The sequence below is a fragment of the Lacerta agilis genome, chromosome 1 (assembly GCF_009819535.1).
Source record: "Lacerta agilis isolate rLacAgi1 chromosome 1, rLacAgi1.pri, whole genome shotgun sequence".
Classification (NCBI taxonomy): domain Eukaryota; kingdom Metazoa; phylum Chordata; class Lepidosauria; order Squamata; family Lacertidae; genus Lacerta; species Lacerta agilis.
The window spans coordinates 99,070,640-99,094,469 of record NC_046312.1 but is presented as its reverse complement, the minus strand read 5'-3'; positions in this window follow the sequence as shown (position 1 = coordinate 99,094,469).

The window sequence follows — 23,830 nt, the reverse complement described above, 5'->3', positions numbered from 1 at the left end:
AAGTTGTGACTAATTGCTACACAGTAGGCGAAAACCAAATGGCACCAGCCAATCAGCCAAATGGAAAAAATCCTACCAGGCCCCTGCCCAAAAAGCAGACGACCCCTTGACAGGCATAGCAAGGTCAACGCAAAAGCCTAAATTATATGGAGAGAGGGAGGGAGGGTGATCCGATGCATGCAGTGAAGAGGGGCTCACGCTGCGTGCCAGAAACATATATAGCCTCTGGGCTGTCCATCAAAACTTGCAACATTAAATTCTCCCCAACAACTTGCAGAACCCAATCACAGTCCTGGCCATCTAAACCATCCTGCCCAGCAACAGAGGGGGGTCTTGTTGGCCCCCACCGCAACACGTGCTCTTCATGAAGGAGAACTTGCTTTTTGTCACTTGCCATGTCTAACATTAATAGGTGAATTGTTTGTTCAATAGAACATTAAAAACTAACAAGAATATTCTGGATCAGGCCAATTGCTCATCTAGTTCAGTATCCCGAACTACAAAATGGCTGTGGGAAACTTGCAAACAGGATCTGAGCAAAAAAAAAAGTGTTCTCTCCTCCTGCAATTGGTATTCAGAAATATACCAAGATGTCGAGCCAACTGTGTTCAAGCCAACTGTGTGCAGAAGCCTGGCCAGGTAGCATTTTAAAAACAAATAAAAATCCACACTAATTTGTAGTTGATAAAGTTTCAGGACTTCAGTTCTCTTTCAGTATGATACATATGATTTAACAGCTGGGCATCATTTTCTAATTGTTTAATTATATTTAATGATGAGTCTTTTCTATCCATACTGGCCACGGTTTGGATTATGCTAGATCTGCACAACCTGTGACCCACCAAGCTCTACACCCTTCACTAGCCATGTATTGTAATTGGCCAGTTGCTTGACAGTCCCCACCATTGTTTGCGACTCTGGCAAGAGCAACAGTTTCATTAGAACATGGCAAGTGAGTGGCACTCAACTTTATGGGTCGCAAGTTGTGAAGACCTCTCTTACAGGGCCGAACACTGGAAGTAGCACACCTGGTGGGATGAAGCCACTACACACTAGGTGGTGGAAGGTTGGCATGGTACAAATGAACCAGCAGAACCAGTCCAGTGCTCCTGCCAGCGCATCAGACTGCACCAACCTCTCAACTCCCCCTATTGCTATGCTACTACAGTTACACACGCTGCCAGGAAGTCAAATTTGACCAATGCTTTGTAATCGTTCATGATTTGCACACACACATGTAGGTAAAGGTAAAAGTAAAGGTAAAGATAAAGGACCCCTGGATGGTTAAGTCCAGTCAAAGGCAATTATGGGGTTGCGGCGTTCATCTCACTTTCAGGCCGAGGGAGCCAAAGTTTGTCCACAGACAGCTTTCCGAGTCATGTGGACAGCATGACTAAACCGCTTCTGATACAATGGGACACTGTGATGGAAACCAGAGTGCACAGAAATGCCATTTACCTTCCCACCGCAGTGGTACCTATTTATCTACTTGCACTGGCATGCTTTCAAACTGCTAAGTTGGCAGGAGCTGGGACAGAGCAACAGGAGCTCACCACCATCGGCAAGTCTGAGAGGCTCAGTGGTTTAGACCACAGTGCCACCCGCATGTACACAATGCCACACACACATGTAGTATGTCATGTCACTCTTATGTAGTAGGACTGTGTCTGGGTCTGTTTTAAAACATAAATACGTGCTGTCAATCTGCTGACAACTGGATCCCCAGGGTGTATACATGTGGCATGATATGGGCTGAAACCTGATTAAATGAACTTTAATCAATTAATCACATGAGGTTAAACTGTTGATTAAATTTACATGAATTTGCCTATGGGTAAACAACATTTCTGTAGTAAGAAGCACACTTCTCTTGTTTCTAGAGATTATGCATGTGTGTCAGAACTTTAAAAAATGCATTCCCCTGTGTGTGAGAAAAGGGAGCCTATCTTTTAAAAGATGGGCCTTGCCATCTGCAGGGTGTGTGTGTGTGTGTGTGTATTCTGCTTCCTGATTCATTATGGCATCTTTTTAGTCAATTAAAACTATATGTGTGTGTGTATTGCTCTAGCTGGTTAATTGATTAAATACTGCTATATAACAGGTGCACATGTGATCTTAACACATTATGGTGAACACAAGATTGTTCATTGTACAGTATGTGTATCTGCATAGGGAAAATGGAATGAATGAAGTAGCCCAAATATTTCACAAAAGCGAACCAACGTAATTCACACCTCCCAAACAATTACATGGAACAGGACATAATTATTCTTCAGCTTTTATATGTCTCTAAATTTCGCAATACTGTTCTTTACTCAAAATGTATCAAAATGCATCAAATGTATATTTTGGAATTCAATGTTAAAAATGCAAACATTGAGATAAAATATACCTTTAAGTGTGTGTGTGTGTGTGTGTGTGTGTGTTTGCATGGCTTCTTAAAAATAAAAAAATTCACAGATTAATACAGAAATGGGATGGAATGGATTTATGAAGGAGTACATGTGAAATAAACTGAAACTGGCTATGGAATGATGTTTCCAACCCTGATTTACATTACCTCTTCACTCCATCATTTTATTCAACCCGTGAATTGACTAAATGTTGCAGCTCTAGTTTCTACACCGTCTCCCACCAACCGAAACTGTAAGTAAGTAACTTGCAGTTCTGAAAAATGCACAAGAAGCAAATCAATGAAAGCGCTGAGGTAATGTGCAAAGCAGTCGAAAACATGCACATTTTGCACTTCGCGTGTAGACTTAAAAGTTTAGAAAGCTCCCCGCTGAAACTTTTAAGGGAAAGGTGGAGGGGGAAATGTTCAGCAATATCCCTCAATCTGATTTATAGTGGTTGTCATGGAAATCAGCTACATTTGAAGTTAGTCCAAGCCATTACTGACTTAAACTGAGGGGGAAACAGAAACAAAGAGAGGGAGTTTCACTTGGATCACATATAGTTCATAACCAACCAATGCCAGCAGCCAGTAATGATTTTTAATCTTTAATCACAGTCTCATTTATAAATTCCTTCGCTGTGTGCACTGATGCCAAGGTAGTTTACAGAAACAAACTTTGCAATGAAAAGTTTTTACTTCAACAAACAAACAGGCGGAAGCATGAGCCAAGTGGGGAGGGATTAGTCGGGAACAAGTTGCAATACTCTTCCTATCAGCAGACATGTCAAAGACTGTATTGTATTAGCATGAATTAAACCAGTGATTCCCAAACTGCTTGAATCTGCCTATTTCTGATCTGTGTCACTTTTTGCAAGCATTCTCCCGCAAGCCTTGTCTGCCTGTTTTCCAAATCAATATGTGATTTATTAATTGTTTTAAAAATGATTCTGAAACTTCTACTTTCACGTTTTTATTTTTAATGCTATGTTCTCTCAATACATGCATTTAAAATTTTAAAAGTTTAAATAAATAAATAAATAAACCACCCCAAAATCACAGCAAAACACTCAGGAAATGCAAAACCTGTTGGCTATCTTAATGTTCAAATCTGCACATCAGTTGAGGTGGTGTGGATTAGGTTAAGTTACAGGTGGGTAGCCGTGTTGGTCTGCCATAGTCAAAACAAAATCAAAAATTCTTTCCAGTAGCACCTTAGAGACCAACTGAGTTTGTTCTTGGTATGAGCTTTCGTGTGCATGCACACTTCTTCAGATACCAAGTATCTAAGGTGCTACTGGAAAGAATTTTTGATTTTGTTTTGGATTAGGTTAGTTTGCACTAGAACCTGCAAAGAACAAATCCCTCAAGCATGCCTAAACTGTGGACACGCTTAGTGTGCCTTGAGAGTGTTCCCTGAGCCATGAAGTTACCATATTGGATGCATCTAATGTCCTAGATCCACAACCCCCCATCCAAGGCATCCATTCAATAGTCCCTCCCTACCATGGGTTTTCCAATGTGGGAAAAATTATGGTTAAAAGTCAAGTATACCTCCACCCCCATCGTTCTGCTCGGACACTGAGGTCCAGCGCCGAGGGCCTTCTGGTGGTTCCCTTACTGCGAGAAGTGATGTTACAGGGAAGCAGGCAGAGGGCCTTCTTGGTGGTGGCATTTGCTCTGTGGAACAGCCTCCCATCAGTTGTCAAGGAAATAAACAACTATCTGACTTTTAGAAGACATTTGGAGGTAGCCCTGTTTAGGGAAGTTTTTTAATGTTTGATGTTTTATTGTGTTTTTAATATTCTGTTGGGAGCCACCCAGAGTAGCTGGGGAAACCGAGCCAGGTGGGCGGGGTATAAATAATGTAGTAGTAGTAGTAGTAGTAGTAGTAGTAGTAGTAGTAGCAGTAGTAGCAGTAGTAGTAGTAGTAGAAAAGCTAAGCTGCTGGGTGAAATTCTTTCTTTTTAAATAGGTTTTATTAAATCTCCAAAAATATTCCAAAACTTTTATCATCATATACACTCCCCCCCCCAAGCAAAAAATTATTCTTGACTTCCTACCCCTCCAAAACTCTTTATCCCATGAAGGTTGAAATGAAATTGCTCGGCGGGCTTAAGCTGTGCAGTAAAATTGCTATGGCTGACAAAACTCAAAGTACGTTAGTTAGTCTTAACAGCACGAATGCAGAGAGAACTTGCAGTACAGTTAATAAGGAGATCATTACAGACTCTGACCAGGGCAGTTTCCATACTGACCTAGTCAAAATCCAGAATGGAGATTACTGTAAAGTGCATGATGAAGCAATTAGACCAGAGCTGAGGTTCTTCTCCTGGCTCAAGTTTGGCTCATTGCACAATAGCACGTTGATCATCATAAGGGAGATGGTTACTTCATTGAAACACAAGGTGCAAACTGACTTCGTAAGGAGGGGGAGTGTGCCCAGCTATGATGTTGCCTGCTTGCCAGCCAGCTAGCCAGCCCAGGTTAAATGCTGTAGCCTCAACATTAGGGAATGATCAGAGACGTTCGCTATAGCCCAGGCTTGGAGACATTTAAAACATTCAGATGGAAGCTTTCTCTTCAGGCAAGTCTTTTCTTTCCTTTAAAGCCAGTTCAACTCCTTGCTGTGGTTGTTTGTTGTTCAAATTAAGGTTTTATTAACAATAAAACACAACCATAAAAACAACAAAGAAGTCTATATTTGCTCTAACCTTACAACTTTCCCATCAGGTATCTATCAATCCCATTGCCTTGACTTTGAACCCAGACTTTTCCATGAGCAGCTGGCAGTTCTGATTGTGTACATTCTCTGCTAACTTACATAATAAAGGGATCCCATATCCTAACTCAGGCCCACCTGGCCCCTGGGACAAACAGAGTAGTCAAGCCACTACAGGCAACTCCTTATTTACGTGGGGGTTACATTCCAAGGCACTGCACATTTAAGTGAAGTCGTGTCTATTGGGAGTACTATTGAAAAGGCCTGAAAACGCCACAATCTCTACCGTCAAACCTCCTTGCTCAAACTCCAGGTCTACACAGTCCTCAAAGGACAGTGCAAGGGCTCCTGGGATTGCACTTGTAAAGCCTCGTGGGATTGCTAGATGCTGTTTCTGCGCCATTTTTGCCATTTTTGCTCTCTTTTAGAGCGTTTTTTGTTGTTGTTGTTCTTTTCATACCACTTCCAGGTTTGCGGCGATGTCCGCATTCACATGTGCGTTGAACACGTGTAAATGGGAAGTTGCCTGTTCTGCATTCAATGCCCTGCTGGTTTCTGCTGTTCAGAGTGGTAGATGGTTTCTTCTCTTGCACGAGTTCCAGATTGGTACAGGAGAACGGCCCAAATTGGGCCCCTGGGTCAGCATAGAATCCAGCAGATCCTTGGCTAGCCCTGCTCCCACGCTTGCAACACCTCTTGTGGGGGACTTGCAGGAACAGCACTATTGCTGTGCCAACTCCCAAACAGCTCAGAACTTTGGCAATGCAAAGTGGGGGCTTCTGTAGTAGTGCAGGCCCATACTGTGAAATGGGGTGAAGGGACACTTTCACCCAACCCTAATCCCCACCAAGATCATGAACTGGTGGGTTAAGACTGTTCCCCTGAGGTTGCAATCATATATATACCTACTTGCCTGGAAGTACCTACTTCTAAGTAGACACATATAAGATTGTGCTTTCATTCTCCTTATCAGAACTCTGATGTGAGTGGAGAAAAATAAAAACTGGCTAAAACGTGTGTGTGTGTGTGTGTGTGTGTGTGTGTGTCAGCATATTTTTGAAAATATTCTCAGGCTCTTAAAACTATCTTCTGTTGTTATTTTTTCAAAATGGGTGAAGGAAAGCTGTAGTTTGAACATTTGGCATTGGCAACATATTGATTTGTAGAATGAATGTTCCTTGAGGCTGCTGCCAGCGATTCTAATGCAGAACGCACGACAGAGAGTCAGAGCTGATGTTTTCAATCATCATCTTTTTGTGGGTTAATAAGATTGGAGGATACAACAGACCAAGCCTGTGTTCCTGGGCTTTCGTAGATGTCCCAGAGCCCTGGCTTCACAAGGCAAATGAGAAAGGTTTTAATTTAAGGTTTGATTTAAAGGAGAGACACTTTTTCATTAGTGTATCAGTTACCCACTCAGTTGGGAGCCATTGGAAGAAATTAAAGTACATTTGGCAATCTATATGCTTCATGTGGGAGTGAAATCTATCTTTCTATTTATCTACCTATCTGTCTAATCATCTAAATGCCATGGCATCGAGTGGTAAATTTACCTTTCTCTAAACTTTTGCAAAATTCATCTATAAATCCATTGGAATGGAGACAGCCATGATTCATGATTAGCAGTGCCATCTACACCCCCCTTTCATCTAGCGACCTCCATTTACATTTCTACAATGCTAATTTCTTTGCAGGCGAAATAGACCAATTTTCCCTTTCACCACAATGGCTTAAAATATTCCCGAAGCAAGGCTGCTGGGGCTCTGCAGCACTCCACTAAATAACATTCTAGATGTGCAGGACATTTTACATGGAGTGGAGGAGAATTAATTCCTATTTTAAAAGTCGGAAAGTGAACCTCTTGAATTTCTCATTCCATTTTGAGGGACCCCAGATTTGCTGTCAGCATTGGGAGACTTCAAATTAGATTCAGTCTCATGGATAGAAAAAATGGGGGTCCAGGTCATTGAATTTCTGCAGGGTGGGGATAAATTCTTCAGCAGTTTCTCAGATGTGGGGTTCACTGTCAGCAGATGATGTTGCATAGTTTCTTTCCACCCCACTCAGGGCTTTGTTTTTGTTTCTGGTAGCAGCAGCAGCAACTGTGTTGATTACCTGACCACTGTTTCAATCTCCCACAATGCTTTGGGCTTAGCATCATTCCAGGGCAATGTGGGGGAAGAGGAAAAGAATGGCAGAACATTGGAGAATATTCAGAGGAAATTTGCAAAGTAGCCTTTTCCCAAAGGAGTGAGAAAAATATTTTTTTAACAACAACATAATTCCCAGGAACATATTTTTCTGAGATCTTTCTGAGGCTTTGAGTTTTCAGATCATCACTTAGTAGCCAATATTAGCCTGCATTTGTTACATTTTTAGGGTAAGTGTTGCTAAGTTGGAGGACCAAGGAGGTTGGACTTTTACTTGTGTGCAAATTTTTACTCAACCATAAAGCTCATTGGGTTGCCCAAAGCTAGTCACCTCACCAGCCTCCTTCTCAGAGTGATTGTGGATAAAACTTAGCATGCAAATAAGAAAATAAACATGTGAAATAGTTTAGCATTGCAACACCAGGATTTGTATACCTGACCTGAGGCAATTTTCTTTTTTAAAGAAATGTTTGTACTGTATGATGGCCAATGCATAATCCAAGACCAGATTCTCCAGGGCTATGTACGAAGACATGTTTTCAATGCAAGGGCTCAAGTTGAGTAATATGAAAGATACCAGCTCCAAACATGTTAAATAATATTGAAGGTCGGATTCATCTAAATTGTTGCATACACAGAACAAGGTCCACTCACACAACAGAATTCCCTCCTCCTGCTCCTGTGGGCCTCCACACCCTCTAAATCTGCTCTGTGGGTTGAGGGAACAGGCTTAGGGGGCACATAGATGGTATGGAGGGTGAAGGGGGGAGTCCTGTTGCAAGGGTTCCCCACAAACGTACCCTGCTTAGTGCTATTTTGAATTGCACCCTAAGTATCAAATTGCCATTGATCATGCACAAAATGGACTCTCCCTCCACACTGAATAACCACACCATGTCTCCATATCCCAAGGAACAGGGCAAAGGTCAGGAATTATGAACTCCACAGGGGTAAAGCCTCAGCAAACACGTAGCACCTCCCGAAACTTTATGCTGCAACTTTACTTCAGATTTTTTATTTTTCTGTCTGTTGTTTACTATAAAACACAGCTGTGGCTTGTTGTTGTTGTTTTAAAGAAAATGTAAGAAATACAAACTAATCTTGACCAAAAATGCATGCAAAATAGTTTCAAAGGAGAATCCGTGCTCTTTGTACAGTTCCAGTATTGGCATGCTGTTTCCTCCTCCCTGGTGCACAGAGGTTAGCGTAAAGTTTTGCAGATTATTTTTTGTCAAAAAAAATTATGGAAGTGTCACTTTCCCTTTGCAGTTAATTCAGGAGAGATCCTCAATTTGAGCAGGGCACATTTTCATGCAAATACCGTCGCACCGTTTCCAACCCCCTAATAGCTTCTTACAAATGATGTGCCATTACAACGAGGTTTATTTAAACAAATTTAATACATCTTTAATCAAGCTGGAGAGCATTTTCAAAGGTCACGCTCCAAATCAGGATCACTGTACAGAGCTTATCAAAGTATTAGCTTAAGGGGGAGGGAGAATTATTTCTTGGACAAGTAATTTTAGGCAAATCTTTATTTACATTTTTATTCAGTTATTAAATTTTATTCCATTCCCTCCTCCTCGTCTCCATTTATGAACCTATAAGAAAGTCTGTAAATGGAGCCATAAGCATATCTCAGCACTCAGAGTTTTCAGGAGCTATTCCTTTGAATCAAGAGGGTCTATTAATGCAAAAATAGGAGTGTCTGACTTTTAAAAACATAAGCTGCATGTATCATATATATAGCTTATGCTTTGGGGAGTAAAAGTCCTTGCTATTAGGGACTGTCAACTGGTTAAAGATTTTGTGTGTATGTGTGTGTAGATCAGTGTTTTTCAACCTTTTTTGGGCAAAGGCACACTTGTTTCATGAAAAAAACCACGAGGCACACCACCATTACAAAATGTTTAAAAATTTAACTCTGTGCCTATATTGACTATATATAAAGTAATCCTCTTGAATTTTTCAATTTTTCCCACGGCACACCAGGCAACATCTCGCGGCACACTAGTGTGCCACGGAACAGTGGTTGAAAAACACTGGTGTAGATTAACTGCTTGGTTTTTAATCAATTACATTTAAATACATGTATTTATTTATTTTGATTTATTGCCTGCCCTATCATGAAAGTAAAATATATATATATCAGCAAAACAGAGTGAGATTTCACTTAGCTAAATTAAAGATCCCTACCCTCTTCCACCTTATCACTAAGCCCCAAAGTCCAGAGCAACCATGTAGGTTGAGCAATACTTTTGACACTAGCAATTCTGTTTGCATATTTACATTTTGCTGTAAGATTGTGCTGCACAGAAAAGCAACAATGTCTCCTGAATACACTGTACTTACATGGTAACTTAACAAAACAAAAGCTACTACTCTCTGCTAAAAAGAAAAGATCGTATTTAATATCTTCTTCTTCTCTGAGTTTTGCAAAATGGAGTAATTCTGGTTACATTAATACTTCAAAATGGCAAAAAGTAGGCAAATTCATAGCCCATCAATATTGTCTGACTGTGATGACTGATCACCTCTAACATAGGTATTAGTATTTTAAGGGGCAACATCTCTGGGATTGGCAGGGGAGGTCCTGGTTGTGATTCCTCAGATGGAGGTCTGTATTCCAGGGTCAGGAGAAACAATCTGGGATGCCTTAGTGCTCAAGGACAAATTATTTGTCCGTTACCATCTGTCTAGAACATCCAAGCGGACTGTTAGACCAGTGCCACAAAAAAATAACCAAACACCTCGACTTGAGATGCCCTTGAGATGAAGATTCAGCAATCACTTCTCTCTAAAAGCAGTTTCTTATTGCCGAGTCGAAAAGGTGGGGAAACGGCTGCAAAACAGCACTTGCACAATGCAGTCTTTAGCTATTGTTGCTGAAATATGCAGTAAGGCACAACAGCTGGAACTGTGTAAATGAACAAACTGTGATGTTGGTGGATTATTGGTCTGAGTGAGCAGAAAAGGCTGCAATTCAAACTCAGGATCATTGGGCTCAGGGGCAGTAGAGCTGGGACATAGGGGACACTCTCTCTGCTCCCCTCCCTCCCTTTTTGCTGTGCCAACTGTAGGCTGGTGCAGCAGAAGAGCCCAGATTGGACTCCTCACCTGGCCATGGAGCTGCTAAGGATCTAACCCCCCTTACACTGAAAGGCCATTTCAGGGCCTTGCAGTGGCAGCTCTCAAACAGCCCACGTCTTTTTCAGGTGCAGTGGGAACTTCTGCAGTGGTGGAGACCTTCCACGCTGTCCCTGCCAGCAGCTTCAGTTAGAGCCAGGCAGAGGGGCACTGCCACTCAATCTTCACCTTCTTCGGGAGTGTGGGCCCGGGGGTTTAGGAAAGCTCCCCATTTACACCTACTTGGTTGGAAGCCCTACTGAACTCCACAGGGCTAAGTTCTGAGTAAACTTTGGTGGGAATGCAAGAAAGTGAAAGGCTTCTACGATATTATATATGAGATTAAGAAAATGTTGAAATATACATATGTTTAAAAACTAGAAGCATTTCTACTGGGAATTGTAGGTACAGAAATTAACAGACAAGATATTAAGCTTTTCCTATACGCAACAACAGCAGCAAGAATTTTATTAGCACAGAAGTGGAAACAAGAGAAATTACCGACAAAGGAAGAATGGCAATTGAAGCTAATGGAGTATGCGGAACTGGCCAAAATGACGGGAAGAATCCGAGAACAGCAGGAGCAGAAGTTCATCAAGGACTGGACCAAATTTGTAAATTATTTGAAAGACAATTGTTGGTAGGATTGCAAGAAGTTTTGTAAGGAAAGGTACAAAAACCACTGCAGATAAGAATAAGAATGTATGATGTTTTAATGTTTTTTATTTTAAAGCAATGGTTAAATAGTGAAAATGCAGAAATTTGAAATGAAAGATAGAAAATCATAAGGAAGGTTTGAAGGAAGTTGGGGCCCTAAAAAGCAAAAATGCATAATATAAGAGGAGATATTGCAATGGAAAGTATTATTGTAAAACTAATAAAAATGATATGGGGGAAAAGAAGTTCTGAGTAGGATTGTGGGTTACATGGGTACTTGTCTAAACCTTGCCCATAGTGTGATGATGATGATAGATGTTTATTCAGCATTCGCGCCCATCATACAATACAATCATACAATACAAAACAAGCAGTCAATCAAAAATCAGATAAAATCAAATAAAACGACAACCCAATACAGGCCGTGGATATAATAACACAACTCACAGGGACCAATATTATCACTTCGATAAAACATATCTAAAAAAGAATTAAGGTTAAAATTTAGGCACCCAAAACTAAAACCAATGTCTAATTCTATTTTTGAAAAACATATCTAATTATCATTAATCGGCTGACATCCCATTTTGTCTCTTGTGCGAGATGACAGCTGTTAGGAATCTAGCAACCTGTAGAGTTATATAAGGGTCCACATCTTGGAGAAGTGTGAGAGTTCTCAGTGTAGCTACTACAGTAATTATAAAGATCAACTGGCTTTTCAGAAAAGTACGGTTCCTAAATACAACCCAATCGTACACAGCTTGTGCTTACGGTTTGCCCTGTATCACTTGCACCAATAGCACCTGCTGCTGCTGTTTGTGTGAGGTTTCCTTTTTTCCAATCAGGCTGAGGTAAATGTCAGTGTTTTTTTGTGCTATGCACATAGTTACGTATTTCTAGAACACAGTTCTTTGGCCTTGCGCTTTGTTGAACATAACTAATGAGGCTCCAGGATTGCAAGCGAAGTGAACCCTGCAAGCCCACAGACAGAAATACCCCAGAGAATTTCATGCTCATTAGACTTAGGAGCCTTCAAACTTTTCAGCACAGAACAGTAAAAACAGGCATCTTCAAAGATAATGAAAATTTGTGAATTATTTCTCATATTCCAGTTCACATTGTTACATTTAGGGATCATGTTGTAATTCATGTTTTCCCATGCAGCTACTAGACAGAAGTCATGTCAGAAGACAAAATTCATCCAAGCTACATAAAATACATATTTATTTATTTTTTTAAAACAACAACAACCTGTAATATACAAGAGGAGCAGGCACATCTGTATATTTCAATGTCCTACTTAAGAACATACAAAGAAACTTCCTGGATCAGACCAATGGCCCATCTAATGCAGAATCCCATGGGAACCACTCTCCTTATTTGCAGTGCCCAGAAGATGGTATTTAGAGTCATACTGCCTCCAGCATTGAAGGTAATAACCATCAGGGCTAGTAACAATTGGTCACTTCATTCTACATGAATTTGTCTAATCCTCTTCTATGCCATCCAAATTGGGGGCCTTTACTATATCTTGTGACAGCAAATTCCATAGTTCATCCTTTACGCATGAACGTAGAGTTCATTCCTGACCTCCCTATGTGTGGATGACACCCCGATTTATTAAAATAACAGTTTGATATAAAATGTTAGCTGTAAGTTCAACCATAGAGCCTATACCTGTCCTCCGTTTAAAGTGAACTAAAATGTTTCTGCACAGACTGTACTTAGCAAGGGAGGAGGAACATCTGAGAAAACGCATCTATAAATTTCCTTCCCCTTGGCAAGCTAGCGTACAGTTTTAAATATGATTTAACTATAGGGTTTTTTGTTTATCCAAAGCAGACAAAATATGAGTGTTGACATTACACACCCTAAGGGCTCTTTTGAAGATACATTCACTTGAGGCAGAGCATGTAGGTCAGCCTCTTATGCAGACAGCATCATGGTCTTCTAGGATTTGCATGACCCACCAGGCGCTTGATGATTCTTGCCAGACAGAGGCTCTTACATGCTCTGGTGCAGTCAAAGACATTTGCTCAGGAAACAGCAATCACCAACATATTATAGAATGGGATTCCCTTCTCTTGGTCCCCGGGAAAATCTTTTATACTGCAAAGTGATTCTTGGCTAATGTGCATAATTTATATGATGGTTACGTTTGAATCCTTATCCTTTTCACTTTCTGTGAATACGTCTGACGGATGATGATTCAGGGCACCAGAACTACTTATTTACATTTTCGAAATGTTTCCATGTGTTGGGATGCACTGGGCAATGCAACAATGCCCATGCAAGGATATATATTCATCTAGACAAAAGTGATTTGTAAAGACTCATTTGGTCTTTAAAAAATAAAATAAAAAAGCATTCAAGTACATAATTAATTTCAAAAGTGGGTTGTCGATGCTGCATACCCAGGAACTGCCAACAAATGCATGTTAGCAAGGAATATTAAAAGCAGAGAAGAAGCTATGGGGATGACTCTTAAAGGTCTGATTTGAGTAAGGTAAAGGGACCCCTTACCATTAGGTCCAGTCATGGACGACTCTGGGGTTGCGGCGCTCATCTCGCTCTATTGGTCGAGGGAGCTGGCATACAGCGTCCGGATCATGTGGCCAGCATGACTAAGCCGCTTCTGGCGAAACAGAGCAGCGCACAGAAGCGGAGTGGTACCTATTTATCTACTTGCACTTTGACGTGCTTTCAAACTGCTAGGTTGGCAGGAGCAGGGACCGAGCAACGGGAGCTCACCCCATTGCAGGGATTCGAACCACCAACCTGAAAACAGTAGAGGTCCTTGGCTGTTAAACATTCTGGGTATAGCAGCTCAATTGGAGAACAATAGCTGATATACATGCAGAAGGGTTCATTTTCAGTCCTCAGAACCCCCAGTTTGGAGGATCTGACCTGGGATGGATGAGACTGACAGTTTTGGTTTCTTGTTTTTTTCCAATCTTAAGTTTTCCACATTTGTGAAGCATTCACCAGCTTTTTAACTCTTACATTCCATACACCTGTTTAGAACGCCACCTTCACTGCCCCTGTCATCTATCTGATGAAGCAAGTTCTTGTCACTGAAAATTCAAGCAACCGTGCATTAGTCTTCAGAGAGACACAGGAATCTTCGTTGTCGTCGTCACTGGTGCTCCCACTGCTGTTGCTCTAAGAAAGGTAAAACAGCTGTTGTTTAAGAGACTTCTTTCGTCTATAATGAGGCCCGCACAAATTGCCTGACCGTGCTAGTTAGGTCTGGTGGAAGACGGAGCCCAGAAACATTTGGAGGGCCGCAGGTTCTCCATCCTTCCTACGCAACCAGGTTTCGTTGTGTTAATGAAACAGTCATCTTAGCATTTTGTGATGGTCCGGCTGGTTTATCAAGATGCCCTGCTTCAAAGCCAGAGCAGGATGCCAGGCTTCTGCAGAGCAAGTGAGCACACAGCTGGCAGAGGGCAGCGTTCAGGAATGCGTAGCTGTGGGGAAAGAGGGGGCAGTAATTCTTGTTGCAATGACAGTTATGTAAGTTCACAATAACACCCTTATTTTCACCTGTGAAATGCTGAAAGAGATGCCTTTTTGTCTAACCAGCAACACCAGCCTTGGAAAAACAAGGTTAGGCAGGTGATATAACAACCAGCTGGGCTGGTTGAAGCTTAGCCAGATGGCAGCCCTTACGGTCTTTGTCCTTTTTTGTTGTTGTTGTTGTATGCGAAGAAGGCCTGCATGTTAGATCACTCTCAGGTTTAACTGAAGGTGCGGCCTTTAAAGTTATTAAAACTCTGCTGTTTTCTTTGATAAATTACATGAATAACATTTGAGACAATGCATGGTTAAATATTTATGCCTAGTACTATAGAACCGGGGGGAGGGGGGAAGAGAAGCACAAAGAACCCCTAGAAGAATAAATATATTTACCTAAATAAATTACTAAGACAAATACACTCCTATGTGTTCTGTCCCAATAAACAGTAGGTATTCACTAAATTGTGGAATATAAATGGCTCATTTCCTCTAAATGTACACTGAAAGATCTATAACATGTTACACGTTTCCTGTGCTTTGCATATATATTTCAATATTCATCATGAAAAGGCTTGCGTGTGTGTCAATATACATTACTTTGCATACATTAAGAAAACATTTTATTTTTATTTTTATTTTTTTGGGGGGGAAATATTTTCCTGTTCTCTATATATTTTAGCCTGGCGAGTGTGGAGGAAGAGGAAGCTTTATTTCACGATTAACCCTTTCTCTGCTCATCCCTCTCTCTTTCTTCCCCTCTCTCTTTTTATCAACATGACATTTTCACAAAATGAATTGCTTGCTTAGACACAGCTAACTAAATAAAAGCAGGCCAGAGCTGATAGTATGAAAAATGGATTTTCATTACTATCTCATTGATTCTTGTAAATAAGGGCCCGGGGCCTGCTCCGAAAAGGCTGCAAAGAGTAATAATTTAATCTGAGGTGACATAGACCAAAATGTATGTGGACAAAAATCATCCTTGAATATTAAACAACACCCTCAAGACAGAGAAAAGTGTTAGGGGCACATTTAAATGTATGCAGATCGGTGGGTAACATATTTAAAAACAGAAATTAAAAATTCTTGTCATAAATCACATTTGCTGCCATGGATATGCCTTGTTATGCTGGCGTTTAAGAAAACCTGAAAGGTTAAGGCAGTTGGTGCATTAATTCGCACACGGATAATTAATACTTTTCTTGTGGCTATTTATAAGAAATGGAAAATATAGTCAGATCAGCTGTGGCACTGTAGTAATTTGCAGGGGAAGAAATGAAAGCATGAGTCAATAGTTTTAACTGGACAAATGTCAAATGCTTAATGATGCAGGATCCTAATTTGAAGGCCCTTTGAAAGTTCTATATATAAAAAAATAGATAAAATAGTTCATTATTCTATTACATGTGTAATTTGCTTGGCCTCCTTACCCCTTGTTGTTTAATAGGGAAGGGTCCCTTCCACCACCACCATTTTAAATTCTCTGAAAATAGCACCAGAAAATATATTTTCCCTTACCATTCTAAAAAATGGGCATTCACTGTCTTTATAAGGTGTGAAGGTGGAATAAATTATATAATGTTAAAACAAGGATTCCAAATCTTTGGGGGTTTTTTCCCAAAAGAAGAATTGAAAAACTGCTGCATTTTCTGTTCTCAAAGTGAGAACAGCCATTGCTTCTTCATCATCCTAGCATGCTCTTTTGCACTTGGCATAAACTAACTTCTTTCATCTGCAAAAAGGCTTTTCAATCACTATTTTGAGATAGTCATTTAAGAGTGCTGTCACTGATGCAACACAAAAACCTCAGCTAAGACGAAATGGGAGAAGGGCCAGAGAGGTGGTCTGTACAATCCTGCATTCCCCTCACAATCTCACAACCATGGTTGAGATATTGGGATTTTTATATCTGTTATTATTCCATACACCTTAGCCTTTTACTATATATAATCCACCCAACGTAAGAGGCAGTTGACCCAAACTCTTTCCAATGCGCATAACCTACTCTTCTGGCTTTTCCAGAGTCATCATGCTGCTGTTCTGCAATCCATACCTTGCAAAGCTGAAATGCTGTGCCAAGCCAGATCTGAACTGAATGCTTTTGCCACAGTCAAAGAATATGGTCCCTTTCCTGTGTGCCCCCCCCCCCCCCGGATATGCAGTAAAATTGACTTGGTAACTGAAATGTTCCCTACATCCCAGGCCATGGCACTGCAACTTTTCTACATTGTTTTGCTGGAAAAACCTGAGCGCTTATTGATGTCTTCTGTAGATTTTGGGCCATTTATCAAAATTATAGTGGATTGCCTTCAGGTGCCTAATGTAACTTGGCGCTTACCCAAGCTCTTCCTATACAGTGGGCACACAGGATTTTTTGGCAGTTCGTTCGATCAGAAGGGGAGATTCAAAGCATTGCCCACACCAAACATGCTTAGATGATACAGTGGTAACTTGGGTTAAGAACTTATTTCATTCTGGAGGTCCGTTCTTAACCTGAAACTTTTCTTAACCTGAGCTACCACTTTAGCTAATGGGGCCTCCCGCTGCCGCTGCGCCGCTGGGGCACGATTTCTGTTCTCATCCTGAAGCAAAGTTCTTAACCTGAGGTACTATTTCTGGGTTAGTGGAGTCTGTAACCTGAAGCGTCTGTAAACCGAGGTACCACTGTATCTGAATTAATATACCACATGATTGTGATAGGCTAGAAAGCTAAAATAGGCCTATTTGGGGCATTATACAAATAAGCAAAAGTAAACTCCAGGCTCACACATTCTCCTCTCCCAACTCATCTTGCGCCATGGCCATGAAGAGATCAGATACACACACTCCCCATTAGAAACTAGCCAGAGTTTATAATTACATCCCATCCAAGGGAAACCTGGTTAAACCATGGCTTGTGACAATGGCTTGTTTCAACAAACTATAGCTTAAACTAACCAGAGTTTCCTCGTTCATGCATGTAAAACTGTTTCTCAAAAAAACTGTTTCTTCATGTATTTCTGAAAACGTTGTTGTTGTTGTTGTTGTATAAATTTAGGAGCCAGAACTTAGCCTCCAATTAACATTTAATTTTTCATAGAGTAGTTACGTTTTTTAAGAAAAGGACTTTGGAATACAACATTTACGAATTCTTTCAAACATTCACAAAATTAACGAGCTTGGCAAGCTGCTCCTTTGCAAAGATTAACAAACTAGTTCACGGTACTGTTTCGACCAGCCCCATTGGCAACTTTAGCCCTTCAGCAGCAGACTCAAAGAGCATGCCATACTTTCTAAGTTAGACATGTGTACCATCGCCCTGATGTGTCATTAGGAGGTTGGGTCACACTCAGTCACTCTGTTTTGCACCACATATTTCATCCCGAAAGATTGTTGTGTGTTTTTAAAAGCATCATTCTTGGCAGTATTAGAAGAACATGGTTCAAAAAATAAATATTATGAGATAGTTTCAGTCCCAGGGGAAGCTTTTCGAGTGAAATGGGGTGAACAGTTTGTTACATACAGTAACACCACATCAGCTGGTTGGACAGTCAGAGCCAGCCTAGATGTGAAGTTACAAGTGGGCAGTAGTAGGCATACATCAACTTCTCTTTTGAATATTCACTGGTAACGTTCAGGGCAATGTCACATAGTTTTCAGCTATTGATAAATTCACATTCTCATAAAAAAAAAATCACAGCTTACAAGCAGAACATTCACATGGCACATCTTCTGCCACCCAGGGCACAAGGCTGAGATTGCGTAAGCAAATTGCACTAAAGTTTAAGGCCTACTGTAATCTCTCTCAGCCTGGCCCCTGGGCCTCAGCAGTATTAGTATGACAATGCAGCCCTTTTGGGTGGAGATGCTATTGCCCAAACACTGTTAGACTAAAATATTGTATTTCTTAATTATTTACTCTGGCCAATAATCACTTACAAGGGGAAAGAACTTCCAAACGAATCAGGACATCTCTTTAAAATGAAACAGACAGTCCTTCTCTATCACCTGAATCTAGAGAGAAAATGTTAGAGTGAAACATGCACTCAAAATGAAGCAGGAATCTGTTCTGAAGCTCTTTTGGGATCTTAGCTTTGAATTTGAATTTCTGTATAGCAGTTACCAATCCCAGTTCTGACTTTATCCATTGGCTGAAAACAATGAAAGGTTCAAATATCACAAAGCAGTTGTTCTGCATTTTGCTTTATAAGTTTCCATCCAAGGGGGTTAGAGACTTGAAAATTAACGAAAGAGAAGAGAAGTTGGTTCCCTTTCTAGTTCTGAGCCCAGTGAAGATGTCCCAATACCTTCCTCTTGGCAGCCCTGCATATTACCATTGGTACCAGAGAGATTGATTATTGCTTGCCATGATAAATACATAGTGTCAAGGAGAGTTCAGAAACACAGTTTGGGCATGTTCCATTGTGTCAAAAAGTGTGAGAAGGAGACTATTTACATGCTTTCCCCACTCCCTCCAAATAGCTAATTGTCAAGATTTCAACTTTTTGGCAGATGGAGCAGGGAAGTGAATAATGAGTACAACTGAATACCTATTCACGTGTAAAGTTCTTTACTCCACTTCAGTTAGGAGTGCAGAATGTTAAAGTTAAAAGTGCAATCTTAGTATGCACTGAAGTTTAAAATTCTGTAAAGATTTGCATTTGCAAAGCAGATAATTTTACATTAAGCTAGGGGTTCCACTCTAGGTGAAAGTGGGAGGCTGGTGTTTTTCTGTTTCACAGGGCTAGGTTGCCTGATGACTTATCACTGGAAACCCAAGCTACAGATCTTTTAACGCAGGAGAGGAAACTTGAGAAGTCACCGATGGCTAGCAAAAGCAGCAGCAGCAGATGAAGCTAAGTTCCACAATGATGAACAAGTTTACAATCTCTCTCTCTCTGGGATCAGAGAGAGCAAAGTTTACTGAACTGCAGAAAGGACTTAAAGGACTGAATAGCATTCCCTGCTATTTGGGTACAATGTGTTACTTTGTTTCTTTGTTTCTTTGTAACATTTATCTTTCATAAATAGTATTTAAGACTGCTCTGCACTAAAGCATTGAAACTCATTGTCGAGGTGAAAACCTCATTTATTTCTACACAAGGTCCAGATCACGGATTCCACTGAACAACTCTCACACAGAAGCCTGGCTCTATGTGCATCTGACCCCTAGCTGTATTGGAGCACATGGTCACATCCACATACATTTAAAGCAGTCTTATACCACTTTAACAGTCATCCCCTCTCCCCGGACCCTGGGAATAGTAGTTTGTTAAAGGGGGTTGAGAACTGTGGCTCTGTGGCAGGTCTCCTCTCAGCACCCTTCACAACCTACAGTTCCCAGGATTCTTATGGGGGAACCATGGTAGTTAAGAGTGCTTCAAATATATGGTGTGGATGTGGCCTTATGTGATGCGATAAATACCAATCCAACACTGGTGGACCCATAACAGGGTGGGAAGTGCCTGTTAGAGGATATGATACAGTTCTATTGATTTCGCCACACAGATTTGTCTCTGTAAGCTCCCTGGATGGGAGATTTCTTTGAAAAAGCGTACACACAAGCCATTCTGAGCTCCAACAGAAAACTGAAAGCTTGGACTTAATGAAGAGCCACATAGCCAAGGTTTAAAATAATAAGGATTTCCCTGTATATTTGTTTTTGAGAGAAGTTATTTTACAGCAATCCAAGTTACAGTATGATGTTTGAATAATGCTCAGAATTAGTCATTTCTTGGGTTGAGGAAGGTCTTTTCCAAGTAGCAACTGCTATTTCCATAGGAGAAAAAAAATGTATGCCCCCAACTATAATCTAACACATACTTTACAGGCTCGGGATTGTGCTGCTAACTACATACATTGCTAACGGTTTTGCTGCTAACAGTATATGCAGTGAAAGGAAAATGTTTCCACATGCCATCTTTTAATTTGAATAAGTGTTGCAGCTAAAAATAGTGATGTCAAGCCAAAAGTGCATTCTAACTTCTTCTTCCATATGTTCCCTCTGCCCCCCTAAAGCAACAGCAATCAATAATTATAGCCTATACTTGGTGGTGTTGGGAAGTGAACCTTTTAGTACACAAGATGTGTGTGTGTGTGTGTGTGTGTGTGTACACCACTGCCATTTGTACCAGAATTTATTGGCTTAAAGCAGCATTAGTCGAGAAGGCATCACACAATGTTGGGTTGCATCCAAAGGTGTCCTTCTATGTGACAAAATTGCCTTCTGCATGCAGAGAAGCTGTTTTTTTGCCCCAGGACATTACATGAGAAGAGTGAAATTAAGTCCCAATAGGTTACTCTGCTTGGGCAAAAGGTTGTGCAATTCGTTGTGGAAGCTACTGCAAAAGCACGAGCATTTCGAAGGTGATATTAGAATTGTCTGCCGTAGTCATGGTTCCTGATTCAATCTTGTGCTGTCAGAAAATGAATATCTGTACAATGAGTTTGCAAATGTATATATATATATAAATGAATTCTCTTTCTCATTCATGATAATTGTGCAAATTAGACAATATATCTCTCAAAACATATATCTTTGGACTATTTATTCCTTTACACCAGGGGTGGCCAACTCCCAAGAGACTGCGATCTACTCACAGAGTTAAAAACTGGCAGCGATCTACCCCCTTTTTTGGGGTTCGGGTCAAAGTTGTTGAGTTTTTTTCAGGGAGGAGGTTAAATGTTCAGCTTTTTTTAAGGGGAGCCACAGTTGTTCAGCTTCTTTGTGGGGAGCCAATGATCTACCACAGACGTCCAATGATCTACTGGTATATCACAATCTACCTGTTAGACATGCCTGCTTTACACCACTGTGAAGGCACACTTTAATGGGAATATATATTGATTACTTTGAAATAAAGGCTTTTGCAGGTTTTCAAAGAGTCATAAGCCTTGTTTATAAGGGACGTGGGTGGCGCTGTGGTCTAAACCACTGAGCCTAGAGCTTGCCGAACAGAAGGCCGGCGGTTCGAATCCCCGGGACGGGGTGAGCTCCCGTTGCTCGGTCCCTGATCCTGCCAACCTAGCAGTTCAAAAGCTCGTCAAAGTGCAAGTAGATAAATAGGTACCACTCCAGCAGGAAGGTAAATGGCGTTTCTGTGTGCTGCTCTGGTTTGCCAGAAGCGGCTTAGTCATGCTGGCCACATGACCCGGAAGCTGTATACCAGCTCCCTCGGCCAGTAAAGCAAGGTGAGCGCCACAACCCCAGAGTCGTCCACGACTGGACCTAATGGTCAGGGGTCCCTTTACCTTTACCTTTAAGCCTTGTTTATAAGTCTCAAGTATTGGAATGTACAGAATGCAGGGTGCAAGTCTTCTCATGATTTCTCAGAATTAGATTCCAGAATTAGATGTCCAATAAAGATTTCTAACAAGTCAGTGTTCATTGCATTTCAACCTTAACAATCTTTAATGTTAAAAACCCTCATGCATCTTCTTTTAATACCCTACCACACAGTCTTGCATAGGATAATGCAGCCCTTGAAAACAGTTCAGAGGTAGTAACAGAAGAAGATGCAGAAGAACAATAACACCCACTTCCCCCCCATTTACAAATCCTAATGTGATCACCACTTCCTATATGGCCCATTGTGATCTTTAAGCATCAACTGGCATAGCCCTTTCTAGCTATGCTATTCATTCACTCACACCTGATAGTAGCAACTAGGATAGTTTTCTTGATTCCCTACATCTCAAAACTCCTCAAAGGAAATATATTGTCCAGAGGCATCATAAGTTCTTCCCAACTGGGCTCCTGTTTGATGACTAAAGTTCAGCTTCTGTTGCATTAAAAAAAAGAAGATAGTTGGGTGATTTTAACCTTATTGGACTTTGTGGGATTCAAACCTGATGCTCTCTGGGCTATATTTTGAGTTGATGGTTTGCTTCAAATACTTAGTAACCTACTCCAGGCCTTTTGAGATAAGACATAGTAAAAAAGAAAGAAAGAAAGAATAGATAAATCAATCAATAAATGACTGTAAACAGAGATGTTTACAAGGAATAGCTTCTGCAGTTCAGCTGGCTGGCTCCCTACACTGAAGTGCCAATTACTTTTTGAGCTCCTCTAAGTTTAAAATATGATTGTAGGGCAGCCAAAGAACAACCAGGGAAATAGAGGTGCTCATACATATCTAATCTTATCAGTAGTGAGAGTAGCCAAAGTTGAGCAGTCAAGGTGTTGTGGACTACAACTCCAGTCATCCCTGATCATCAACCAAATTACCCCAGGTAGATGAGTATTATACTCAAAAATGTCTTGAGGGCACAAGGTTGGCTACCCCTGAAATAAATTTTCAGGTAGCTGAAAACACTTCAAGCTGACCAGAAAGTTCAGCACTGTCCTAACTGACATATGAGCCAGCAGTTTGTAGGGCCAAGAAAGATGGATTTGCTTCCCTGTATCATTCTGTAACTAATACTATTGGAGAAGTCTGCCATGCTAATGGTTCTTGAACCAGGAACAAGAACTCATATGGGCAGTGCCAAAAATTGGATACAACCGAGAAGTGTGTGTGGCATCTGTTTGCATATATCGTTCCAAGTTCAATTGGGCCTGCATGCAAAGAACATTCCTTCAATATTGACAGGGATGGGTGCCAAGAGCAGGTGAGTGATAACTCACATGGATTCAACGGGTCTGACAGCCAATTCTTACCTCAGCATTGGTCATTGGACAGCACCCTCTACAGTGGTACCTCGAGTTACAAATGCCTCAGGTTACAAACACTTCAGGTTACAAACTCCACTAACTTGGAAGAGTTACCTCAAGTTGAGAACTTTGCCCCACGATGAGAACGGAAATCGTGTGCTGGCAGTGTAGCGGCAGCAAGAGGCCACATTAGCGAAAGCACGCCTCTAGTTAAGAACAGTTTCAGGTTAAGAACGGACCTCCGGAACAAATTAAGTTCGTAACTAGAGGTACCACTGTATTTCACCCAGCAGGCAAGCTTATGAAGGGCAGGGCGGGCCACGTGCCACACACAGAGAGCTCTCTCCTCAGATGAATCACTGACCTCAGATGAACATGCAAGTTGCAGCACTTTCCACTCCCATTTCCAACAGAGTTCTCTGACATCTCTGCTCCCCACCCGTACCATCTGCCTCTTGCCTCACACTGTCTAATGGTAGGGCCAGCCCTTCACTGAGTGTAGCTGATATAGAAAACTGAGCACAATTCTGTCAGAAGCACATTCTGACTTACAGCACACAGAAGGTGCTTACATAATTGCTCTCTGCCTACGAGCAATAGTTGCTACATTCCTTTTTTTGGCTGAAATTAGA